Here is a 13,421-nt window from a genome sequence, read left to right on the forward strand (position 1 = left end):
TGCCTTAGACATCAATAGATCAATTGATCCAAATAGGTTAACTCAGTGAATAGACTCAAGCATCGAGTCAAATTAGGTCCTTAGGTTAATCGATTTTACATATGGGAATTCAATCGATTTGATCAACAATAATTGTATGATCATATAACTTAATTGATATCTTAACAATTGACTTAGTTTGATCAATTACTTATCGAATTAAACATACGATTCAATCAAAATCCTAGATACAATCCTATTACATGATCTAATTTTTAATTTTTTCATAACCAAAACTCTTATGCATAAACTAAATTTTAAATTCCAAAATCATATTTTTAGATCTAAATTTTTTGTATAAAATAAGTTTTAAATCATGAAAATAATTTTTAGATTTAATATACAACATATATTTTCTATATACATGTAAAATTCAGATCTAAATAAAACTCAGATCAACACATGATATCATATATCTCATATATTAATCATGAATTATATTGAAAATAATTTTATGACCTAAATATGCAATCACATATCTTATGTATGAATAATGATCAGGTCAAATAAAATTTTAGGTTTATACATATATTTATATATCACATGAACATAAACTAGAAATGTTTAGATCAAAATTCAGATCTATGCATACTTAAATATATCAATTATATGTTTTAAAATCAAACCCAAAATAAAATTATATCAAAATATTCATCTATATATCTCATGTATTAAAGAAAAATCAGATTTGAAACTCCTTTCAAAACATTATGTCAATATCATGCATATGAAATCCGTGACTCTGATATCACTGTTAGAATTTCTATGTCAAGGCATGCATGTATATTTCAAAAAAAAAAATTTTAAACCCATAGCAGAATAGTAAATTAAAATACTTTTAATCTATATCATGCATGCATAAACATAAACCACTAGGATCTACTTCATATGTTGAAAATTGAATATATGCCTGAAATTTAACATGTGATCGAATCACATACCTGTTTCATAATTTTTTTCTTCAAATCTGGATTTAAAAAAAGAAGAGATTTTTTTTTAGCACATAAATGTCTGGCCTCTATGGGTATCCACTCAGGATCAGCCTAGAATAGTCCTCTTAAAATTAATTTTTCTTCTCTAAGAAAATCAGCTTGTGAATCTAAACGAAGTCTGGATCGCGATCAACTCGTTGATCTTTTTCTTGATCTTCTTCTTCTCTTCTTCTCTTACTTTTCTTCTTTTGATTATGCTGCTATCATGGATCAGAAACCAGCATAAAAGGGGATGCCTAAAGCCTTGGGATGTGGAGGAAGAAGGGACGCCCAAAGGGGTGGGGCATTTGGACGTCCAAGGGAGAAGAGAGGGAGAGAGGAGATAGGGCGTGGGGCTCTCCTTGGTGGGCATGGGGCTGCTGGTTTGAGTCATTAGGGACCTAAGGAGAGGTTTTTTTAAATAGGTATAAGGTTTGAATCCTATTCAAAACCAAACACGTACTTAATATAGGTCCTACTTGCATTAGGTTTCCTAATAACTTAAATTATTCAACTTTCTTTAGAAAACCTATTAGGCACCAACTCTTAAATACTTTGCACTCACTAAATCACACCCCAAAATGCACCTAAAGAATGCCCCATCATGGATCCATACGCCCCCTAAAGGTGGGACACGCCCAACTTGATTAAATCAAGTGGCGTCCCATAAAAACTATCAAAAAAATTAATTAAGGACTTACACCTTTAATTCATTTGATCCAAAATCTTAGACACTCAATAATTAGAGTTCAATAAATCTAATTCATTTAGGTTATTAGCAGGTAATTTAGTTTGAATTAATCTTATCAAATAAGAAATTCAAACATAAAGAAGAAATTAGGTCCAATCATGTGCTAGCAAGGTTACTTTGAACCCAATCTGGTTTCTCTAAACGCAATTGATACTTCATAAGTTTAATTTCTTATTACATGTTTAATCTCTTTGTTGTGTGACTCTATAGGTTCAATTCTATCTGATAGTGAGATATACAATGATCTCTATCAAAGTATTATTGAAATTTTTTTCGATAGGTCGGAATAATTTCACTCTAACTCATCAAGGATTGTTGATCCTGAGCAATCCTGTGAGCTCTCACAATCCACCAGTGATATCTAGCAGTATGTAGTGGCAATCCAGTAGAATCAAAAACAAACCTTAAGGTGTAGTTAACGTGTGATTCAGACCTTCTATCGTGAGTCCCGACTAGATGGCAGATCATGGATAAATCGTCAAATCTCAACATCAGTCATATGATAGATTTGATCAGCTTAAGTCCAATTATAATTTTTATGAAAATTTTTTTTCATCAATCACATTGCTGTGGCCACAGACTCTCAGATTTAGTCTCTCAAATCTCATAGGACTACTTTTTATCAAGATTGATAGATCCCATCTTGATGCGCACTCTACTTTTACAGTGGACCAACTGTAGCGAACATCCATTATAAAGGCTTATTGAGATCCATGTTTATGTGTCAGTCAAACTCCAGCAGTCTCACTACAAGCAGTCGTACCATGTCAGATCAAAGGATCATTTACACAACTATAGCATCGAGATAATTACTGACGATTGAATAGAAATCTAAGTGATCTCTCGTATGGTCACGCTCAGTACTAGTTGTTCTCTAACAATTATCCGTACTCATCATCCAGTGTTTTTACACTGTAAATTAGGAATTTATCTATCTCGAAGGAAGCAATCTGTGCGTCGATCTATCCGGATCGATCACCATCCTGATGATGATTTTATGACTGGAAGCATTTAGGAATTAAACATATATTTTTTAATTTTCAACTGTTTGAGAATATGTATCGAAAGTTAATTTCATGGACGATTCAAGAATACATCACACTTGAATGAAAAATAAACTTATCTTTTTATTGATCAAATCAATGTATTAAGTATAAAATTATGTTTTAGATTTATTACAATGTGTCAGTCATATTGACTTCTAGGACATACATCTAACAAGTATATGATAAAGTTTATGAATATTTTAGAAATTGAACCTGCAATATAAGGCGAGGTGTCTCGAAGCCAATCTTGAGTGCATATCAAGGCCTCAACTATATTGGAGGATAGACTACTACGAAAATCATCCAAAATTCTTCCATCAGTGTTGAAGGCAGACTCAGATGCAATAGTAGATACTAAAATAGTCAATATATCACGAACCATCTTAGATAATATTGGATATTTTGATTCGTTGATTCTCTAATAGTTTAGAATGTCAAAATTTTGATCTCCTAGAGGATGAACCTATTTTTTTAAAAAAATATATTGCAAGTTATTTTATTAGCAATATTGAATTATATTTTAATGTAGATATATAAATTAGAGATCATAAAATACCTTCTCTTCTAAATAGATCTCTAATTTTGATTTAGATGGTTGGGCAACTTCTTCTTCTTGAATAAATTCTTCATAATCTTGCATGAAAAGACTCTCATCTCCTCTACCTTGAAATGTAGACACCATCTCCTCTACTTGAACATGAGAGCCATGTGCACTATATAAAATTGTATAATGATCATAAAGACTTTGAATAACATTACACATCTTATTGATCTCAATTGAAGTACGATCATCATTACTATAGATTTTTTGAAAGCAATACTTAATAAGCTTCATCTTATGTCTTGGATCAAGAACAACCCCGACAGCAAGAATGTAAGAGCAATCTTTCCAATATTTATCAATTTTTTTTTTATATTTTTAAGATCATCATCATCACAACTGTACTTGAACTCCTAGATTCTTGAATTAGAAGCATTTGTATTCTCCAAATCTCATAGAAATATAAATTTACAGTTGTATTTTTTATTTATGAAAATAATTCAGTTAAACCTTTCAAAAGTTGCAAATAATGGTGCTTTGAGACCAATCTTCTTCAGTTGGTGCATTTTCAAAATTAGGATCTCGAGCCTCAAGTCGCATAAATACTTCTTTAAATTGTATAGCATCATTTAGTATGAGATATGTAGAATTCCAATGAGCAGGTACATCTATGCATATCTTTTTCTTACCATTTATTTTTAATTATTTGATAATTTTCATAAATATTTTCAATCTTGCTTGAGATGACTTTATAAATTTAACAGTCTCTCGGATCCTAACAATAGCACCATCCGCTACCTTCAACCCATCCTTCATAATCAAATTAAGAATATGTACACAACAACGCACATGAAAGAACCTGCCATCCAAAAGTAAGTCTTTTCTAAATTATCTTTGAAGTTTCATGGCCACAACTGTGTTTGCTGATAAATTATCAAGGGTGATTGAACCTAACCTTCTTTCAATATTCCAAGATAAAATGCAGCTTACAATACAATCACTAATGACTAAGCCTATGTGTGGTGAAGGCACCATCTTAAAATTGATAATATGCTTTTTAAGTTTCCAATTATTAGTGATGTAATGTACAGTGAGACACATATATCTCAATGTCTGATTTGATGTCCACATGTCAGATTTTAAGCTAATTCTTCCATAATTTGCTTTAAACAACTCATATAGTCTTCTTTTTTTCCTTTCATATGCTTTCAAGCAATCAGATGCCAATGTTGTCCTTGAAACAATATGAAATTCAGGTCTAAGATTTCTAACAAACATCTGAAAAGTCAGATTTTTAATTATTGTAAATAGCATTTCTTGTAGAATTATCATTTTTGCAAGATCCTCACGACTTTTCTCTTGATCAAATGAATAAGGAGTTAACTCATTGAATGCAACACCATCTTTTGATGTTATATTACCTATTAACTATTTCTTCCTCTTATCAAAACTTTTTATTGACTTACAGTTCTTTGTATGTTTATGAAGATGACTTGTCCCATTTTTAGGATCAGCTGAAAAAATAACATGGCAATAATTGTATTTAGCCTTGTCTTTTTGGTTTTCTACCTCAGAATAATGATTCTATATCTCTGACCTCTTTTTTTTGCTCGTTTTAGAGCTATCTATATTAGAGGGCTCTACCAATTGCGAACTACTACAACCAAGTACACTTGAAACTTCAACTGTATTTTTATTGCTATCCATCACAGACATAAATATATTTCACATAGAATTAAATGAAAATAAATAAGCATGAATTGTAACTAATTATGTTAGAAATACAAAATGAAACAAAATCTATATCAACCTATATCTTCTTGCACATAAAAGAATATGGAAACTAAAATATATCTTGAGAGGTGGGGGGGATCGGGTCTGAGAGCTTACGGCCATGAATGGAGTGGGAGAGAGCAGCGATGAAGCCAAGGAAGTGGCAGTCAGAATCAGAGGAGCGCAAGTGGCAGATATCGTCGAGAGAGGGAGGGGCGTCCGAGGGTGGAGGAGGAGGAAAGTGGAGCCCCAAGGGGGGGGGTGTCTGAGTAGAGGAAGAGGAAGGTGGAGGAGCTAGATGGGGGTGTGAGGGCATCGATCTTCGAGGGTGGAGGAGGAGGAGGGTTGCCTGCAGTAAAGGGGGAGGAAGGTGGAGCCCCGAGGGGGGGTGAGTCCAAGTAAAGGAAGAGGAAGGCGGAGGAGCTAGATGGGGTCATGAGGGAATCGATCTTCGAGGGTGGAGGAGGAGGGGGGTTGCCTGCAGTGACCGGGGGGGGGGGAGGGGAAGATGGAGCCCTGAGGGGGGGTGCGTCCGAGTAGACGAAGAGGAAGGCGGAGGAGCTAGATGGGGGCGTGAGGGCATCACTCTCCGAGGATGGAGGAGGAGGGGGGTTGCTTGCGGCAACGAGGGAGAAAGGTGGTGCCCCGAGGGGGGGTGCATCCGAGTGGAGGAAGAGGAAGGCAGAGGAGCTGGATGGGGGCGTGAGGGCATCGATCTTCGAGGGTGGAGGAAGAGGGGGGTTGTTTGCGGCAATGGGGTAGGGGGTTGCATGCGCACGGATTGGACGCCAGCAGCGGGGATGTGTCGGCCCACGACGACGGTGGGAGGCCACGGAGGCGATGGGTTCGCCGCAGACGCAGTAGACTGATTATGGCAGAGGCGAGGAGGCCACAGTAGCGAAATTGGAGGAGGATGGTGGGGAGGAGTTCATACCTGAGAGAGAGACGTCGAGATGAAAGCCCAAGAGAGATGCCTAGATGGAGAGAAAGCTTGAGGGAGACGTCAAGACGGAGAGAATTAGAGAAAGCTTGAGGGAGATGCCAAGTGGAGAGAACTCAGACTCGAAAAATGTTTGGGATTTAATGGGGAAGAGGAAGACTGAATTTTGAGAATTATCTGAACAAATGAAGGACTGGAAGGTTTGGGTGAGCCACTCAAACTAGGTTCGGGTCATATATCTTAAGATCCAAATTAACCCAAAAATTTTCATGGATTTGGTCAGATCGAATCCGGTCCAAATTCAAAAAATCCAGACCCGATCCGAAAAAGAGAACGGGTCTAATTTTTGAATCTGCTCCATGGGTCTTTTAAATGGGTCCGAGTTGGGTCTAACTGGATCGGGTCGGATCAGATCATGGATCAATCCGATCCATTTGTAGCCTTAGTCCTCAGCCGCCTCCCACCCTCCATGGTTCTAGCCTATCACCTGACCAGGAAATGGAGGGCACTATGCGGCACGAGTTATGACTCGCTATCTTTGGCTCTATGTACCTTTGCGGCCCTCGACCAGACTGATCCCTTAAACATTTCATGGACGACGACACAAAGAAGAAGGAAAGGGGGGATAAGAAAACCCTAGCCATGTTGGATTCGATGCGGTTATACGGATTATGGAGGGAGGGTACTGGAGGATTAGAAAATAAGTGTGTGCTGCACGCCGCATGGGAAATAGGAGGAGCCCAGCAGCCCAGTAGCCCACTAAATTTATTTGAATGGCCCATATACGAGCTAATTTGGTTCAACCCAAAACATAAACGGGTTTAGCGGTTAGATATGTAAAAATTAAACCTGACCTAAATAATAAATAGGTTAAACAGGTTGATCCGACCCAAACCTATTTAGCCCAAATTCAAACTTGTTTATGGTAGGTGGAACATGGGTCAGATTGGCAGGTCGGGTTATATTTTGCCATCTCTACTCTCAAGAATCATATAAAAAGCTGAAGAACCTTCCCTTGCCACTTACAATTGGCTCCTAGAATCACCTATTTTTATATAGAAGAAGTCCTCCAGTATATATATAGGGTGAAGGTTTATCAGGATTATTTTGAATCTCTCAAATAATTGCATGCAAGGAGGTATGTTCTGTTTCTACTTGAACTTGCTCTATCCAAATTGAATAATAGTAAGAGATAGCACATAATCATCCTTTCACGTTGCGTGGTAAGGCCTCTGCAACTGAATTATCAACTCTGTGCTTGTATTTGATCTCATGGTTCAATTCCAAGAGCTTGATAGTCCACTTTGGTTGTACCTCTAGAAAGACTTGTTGATCCATTAAATACTTAAGGCTATGGTGGTCGATGTAAATTATGAAATATCTTCCCATCAGATACTATCGGCATTTATCAATGGCATATAATATGGCTATCATCTCATTTCATAGGCAACAAGACCTAAGTGCTTCTTTGATAGGGCTCTACTAGTGAAAGCTAAATATCATCCTGTTTACATCAAGACAACACCAATCCCAATGCCCGACATATCGCACTCTATACCAAATGATTTGGATAAATTAGGAAGCGTTAGTACTGAGCAGTTACCATAGCTTGCTTAAGAAATTGAAAGGACGAATCTACATCATTATTCTATTGGAAGGAGTCCTTTAATAGGGAAGTTAATGTAGCGCTTATCTTCTTATAGTTCTTGATAAATTTTCTGCAGTAATCAGTAAGTCCTAAGGAATCCTTTAGCATTTTTAGGTGTAGGGCACTCTAACATGCAAAATATCTTCTGGGATTTGGTAGTGATGCCTTCTTTACATATAATATGCCCTAAATACTCCACCTATCTTTAACCAAAGGAACACTTCAAACATTTGATAAATAGTTTATCTTCTCGAAGGGTCCGAAATATTATCTCTAGATGAGCCAGATGATTCTCCCATGATCAGCTATAGATCAGGATATCATCGAAGAAGACTAACACAAAGCACCGCAAGAATGGTTGGAAGACATCATCAATAAGGCTTTGAAAAGTTGATGGAGCATTAATCAACTCCAGAGGCAAGGGTTATTCTGGCTCTACTTTTTTTACAAAATATAGCCATATATATTGCAATTCCTCCCTTTGTCAAGGCCTTTTCGATTGAGTGGCCACTCATGATCTGTATCTATGGCTGGATCTCTAGAACACTTTGGTGAATATTGTCATCCCTAATTTATAAACTGTATAGGCAGCTTCAAAAATTCCTAAATTATGGATCTAAGGGTGTGAAGCTAGTAGCTCGAAGCACCACCTCAGAACCCCCAAGAGGAAATACATACGTATATATAGGTCTTAAAATAAAAATCTTGAATAGTAATTGGTAGGTTAAAATATTTATCATTTGTTGCTAATTTATGCTCATTAGCAACCATTACTTTAAAGAATTTTTCCTCCGTGGGTCAGCATTGAATTCTTTTAGCAAGAGTAGGGTCAGTGAAGTTGTGGGTGCTTCTGGTGTCGATGAGAATAAAAACTAGTTAATGTTTGATTAGCTCCTTAACCCACACATCTGGGGGGGATAGGTATCCTGAGACAGCATACATAGAGATTTCAAGTGCTATCTCCTCCATAGCCGCTTCATTTATCTCCTCCATGTTTTCCTCAAACTCATCGTTAGAGATCCTTGATAAAAAATAATTGCTTTGATTTACATCGATGGCCAGGGCTGAATTTTTCATCACAATTGTAACAAAGGCCTTTGCCTCTTTATGCCTTCGCTTCAGCAAGCACCACGCACTTCATAGGGAAAGTGCCTCCTTAGGTGGAACTATTGTAGAAATCGCAGGCCGAATAAGGGGTGGCTTCAAAGTATGATATTGGGCGATTTACTTCTCTTCTTATAGATGAGTATGATAAATCACCGCAAACATAGAACTATAATGAAAAACCCATGTATCATGCTTCAAATCCTCTCTTAGTCCACTAATAAAGTAGCTAATGAAGAACTCTTCAGTTAGCCTAGTTCTGTGATTTGTGAACATCTCAAATTGTACTTGGTAATCTCGAGACAATTGAGTAGGGCTCTGATGCAACTTCATTAATTCTCTTATACAATCGTTATATATAGTTAGGCCAAAATTAATGCAAAGAGCTTTAATAAACTTTGCCCAAGATATAATTCTATGGTTCTTTTTAAATCATTGGAACCATTGTAAAGCCTCTTTCTCTAGGTGATAGGATGCAAGTGGTATCTTTTGGATTTCAAGTATTTGATTGAACTTGAAGAATTACTTTATCTAATAAATCCATCCAGTAAGGTCATCACCATCGAAGTAAGGAAATTTCAATGTAGTGACCCATGGTTGCAACTGCACAATAGTCACAGTCTTGAGAAGGGAAAGATATGATCTTTTCCTCATAGACATGGAAGAAGTGGGTGGTTGTATCGAAACTTAGTATCAACATCTTCGTTGAAGTAGATGGCCAGGAGTCCATCTTCATATTCATGGCAACGATTAAGTTTCTAAGATTGTTGTTGGTTTTGGTGACATTCTGTACCTTAGTCTCAAGCTTAGTAACTTGAGCATCAGTGGACCCCCTTTCCACTAACTGCACCTCCATCTTCTCCTTTTGATAATAGGTTTGCATCATATACTAGAAAAATCTTGGATCAGATCAAAGCTACATTATGGGATCGCAAGCTTAGACATCAAATGATATGTGGCTCCACATATCATGACCGCTTTGAGAGGGTCAACCTCCAATTAGAAGAGAAAAAAATGGAGATTTAGAGAAAGAGAATTCCTTATTCTTTGATTGTCAAGAGCAAATGATTTACATTTTATTGGCAGGTTCGGACCCATTATTCGTTTATTATATCATACTTAATTTAGCACAATTGCCAAATAAATATAGTACTAAATAGGCTTTACAATTCTAACTGATACGAGTACCAAAATAAAAGAAGCTAAGAAGAGAATCTTAATTTATTTTCTATTATCAAAGTTGCGTTCCTATCAGGAAGTCAATCCATTTTCCTATAATGGTAGGGCATGGGCCATTGGGCAACTTGGGTGAAAAGAAAGAGGGGGAGAATTGGAGAAAGAGTCAAAGTGTGAAATGAGAATGGTTCTGAGAGAAAATGAAGGGAAGGAGAGAGAGAAAGGTGGAGATAGGAGAGGTTTTGGGTCATTGAAAGTGTGTCAGAGAATAAGCAGGAGCTAAATGAGGGATGTCATGATGGCAAGCAAAGAGGGTGCGGTAAGGAAGATGGAGGGCTCCCGCCAAACGCCCTTTTGAATAATTTTTTTTATTTTTTAAAAAAAATTATAAAAATATCTTCTCAATTTTAGTCCAATTTTATATTCACTTTCTGTATTTTAAAAAATATCAAACTAGTCATTCTAATTATCGATATATTCTAATATGGTCTAGTCGTTGATCTCTGTTAACGAAATAATGTCACATGATCATCATATAATATCATTGTTTATAAAATAATGAAAATATCTTTCTCTCCATCTTCTTCTTCTCTTCTTCCTCCTCTCTGATTGATCCTATCCTTCGTCATATGCATTCCTTTTTCTCCCTCCTCCTTTCTCCTTCTTTTCCTCTTCATCCATTTCTTTTTCTTTATGATGACTCTCTCTATCTCCATCCATTCCTCCATCATCTTTTCTTTCTTTTATCCTTCAAGTCATCCATAAGCCATTTCCTTCTACAGTGGCCCCTCCACCTCTGTCCATAGGGCTGAAACCAGATCGAATACGGATCGGATACCAGCATATCTATATCTATATTTATTTTATCTGATAAATATAAATACGGATATAAATTTTATTCAGATGCAAAAATTTATATTCATATTTGTTTTAAACTGATACAAAAATAATTCATATACTGGAAGTGAAGGAAGTCCGACTTCTGGGATATGCATATAGAAATCAATTACAACGAAAATTGAAACTGATCTAAATTTAAAATTATTTTAAATCTAATATACATAAAATATAAATCAAATCTACACATGCTAGAAATGTTCACATGTTGAAATTAAGATGCTAAAAATAAAAATCAGATTTAGAGTTAGACCTTTACCTTTGTGTGGGTAAATCTTCACTGCGATTTGATGATCTGTGGATATCTTCACGATCCGCTGAACTTATGATCCATAGATATCTCGAAGGTCCATTACTGCTGCATAAGTATCCGACCTGTATCGATATCCATACGAAGCTGATCTGATTAGGAGGATTCGATCTCACCAGGGTGCTAGCTCCCTTGCAGAGATCGCTTTCTGTATTATCGAATCAGTTAGATCTTTTGATTCTCTTCTTAAGAGAATCAATCAGATCTATAGAAGGATATGATGAAATCAGATCACATCTAATTTTCTTTTTCACTTTTCTCTTCTTAAGAGAAAATCAAAGATTTATTGAAGAAGATAAGAGATTTAATCTCTTTCTTCTTCCATCTTGTCCAATTCTTGGACTAGATCTAAGAAAAGATAGAGGAGAACATTTGTCTATCTCATAGACCAATAGGAAGAGGCAAAAATCAGATCAAATCTGATTTTAATCATGTTCAACTCTTGAATATGTATAAAGGAGAGCCGTCTATCTCATGGACTAAAATAAATCAGATCAAATCTGATTTTAATCATGTTCAACTCTTGAACATGTATGGAGAAGAAGATGATGGAGATATGTCCAACTCTTTGGACAAGGAGAGAAAGAGGAGAGATGTTCAACTTTTGAACATAAAACAAGGGAGAAAGAGAGATATCTTACCTTCAACAACCAACCTTTGGTTGTAAGAAAGAAAAGAAACAATTCTCACATGCCAACCTAAGGAGCCGCAGCATCATCTCTCTATTTTTCATACTTGCTACTTTGAGATGCGCATTCCAGGGTGGGACGCACGATCCAGATCGGGACTCACATCCCAGGTCCTCCTCCTATTGTTTGGGGACACGCATCCTAGGGTGGGACACACGACCCAAGCCAGGACTCGTATCCCAAGTCCTCCTGCAAATTAGTTAGTAGGCGCCCTCTTATTCCTATTTAAAGGGAGTTAGATAGGGTTATAGTTAGAGTCTAAATCCAAGTGAAAGTTGAAGTTCAATTTAGACTGGATTAAGTCCAATCCCATTAGACTAATGAAATCTAATCCAAATCAATTTAGAACCATATCTAATCAAATTAAATCTGATTTAATTTGTCTAAGACCTAATCCAAATCAAACTTGGCTAAAGATTAGGTCAAACATAATCTAGATAGGTTTGGATCAAGTATTCATTAAATCTAATCTCATTAGATTAATAAAATCTAATTCGAGTCAAACTTAAACCAAAACTAATCAAATTAAATTTGATTTAATTTGATTAGGATCCAATGCTAATATTTGATTAAATCAAATAATATACAATATTATAATTTAGTCCTTCTATAACTTACTAACTCTTAGTAAGTCTTTTATGTAACTTTTACATATTAGTCCAATCATCAATCAAATTGATAATTAAATTTTTTTATAATTCAAAATTATTATTCGATAATCCGATCGGTCAGGACCTCTTTTGTATGCGATCTCATAGGTTCTATTCTGTCTAAAAGTGAAAAATATTTTAATCTCTATCAAAAATTATTGAAACTCTTTTTAATAGATTGAAATAATTTCAACTCACCAATCGAGAATTATTGATCATCAAAATAATTTTTATTAGTCCCACAATCCACCAGTGACATCTACCAGCATTTAGCAATTCAGCAGAATAGAAGGATGAACCTCTAGATGTAATTATCATGTGATTCAGTTCTTTTATCGTGAGTCTTGATAAGATGGAGGTTATGAAAAATTTATCAAATCTCATCGTCTATCATATGTAAGATTTATTCGACTTGAGTTCATTTATAAAATATGATAAAATTTTATTTCATTATTCACACTGCTTTGATCAAAATCTTTCAAACTCAATCTCATAAATCATATAGGACACTCCTTAACTACTAAGATCGATAGATCCCATTTAGGTGCACATCCTATTCCTACAATGAATCTACTTTGCCAACATACACCTCAAGACTTCATATGGTTAGGAGATTGAGTTATGGTGCAGTCAAATTACAGCAACATCATTGTGAACAGCAGAGGTACTGCAGGTTTAAGAACTAGTCACATCACTACAGCATTGAGAATATCACTGACGAGTGAGTAGACATCCAAATGACTTCTCATATTGGTCACGTTCGATATCTTTATTCTCGAACAAATATATGCACTTTTATTTCAGTATCTCCATATTGTAGACTCGAGACTCATCTACCTTAAGAAAAGTGATCTGTATATTAATCTTACTGGATCAATCACCATCC

General features: G+C 35.9%; 1 pseudogene; it reads right to left on the reverse strand.

The window, feature by feature from the left end:
- Positions 1-3,345: 3,345 nt before the first annotated feature.
- On the reverse strand, positions 3,346-4,680 carry LOC140855443 (zinc finger BED domain-containing protein RICESLEEPER 2-like; annotated as a pseudogene).
- Positions 4,681-13,421: the final 8,741 nt, after the last annotated feature.

The sequence above is a fragment of the Elaeis guineensis genome, chromosome 2 (assembly GCF_000442705.2).
Source record: "Elaeis guineensis isolate ETL-2024a chromosome 2, EG11, whole genome shotgun sequence".
In the NCBI taxonomy this organism is placed as follows: domain Eukaryota; kingdom Viridiplantae; phylum Streptophyta; class Magnoliopsida; order Arecales; family Arecaceae; genus Elaeis; species Elaeis guineensis.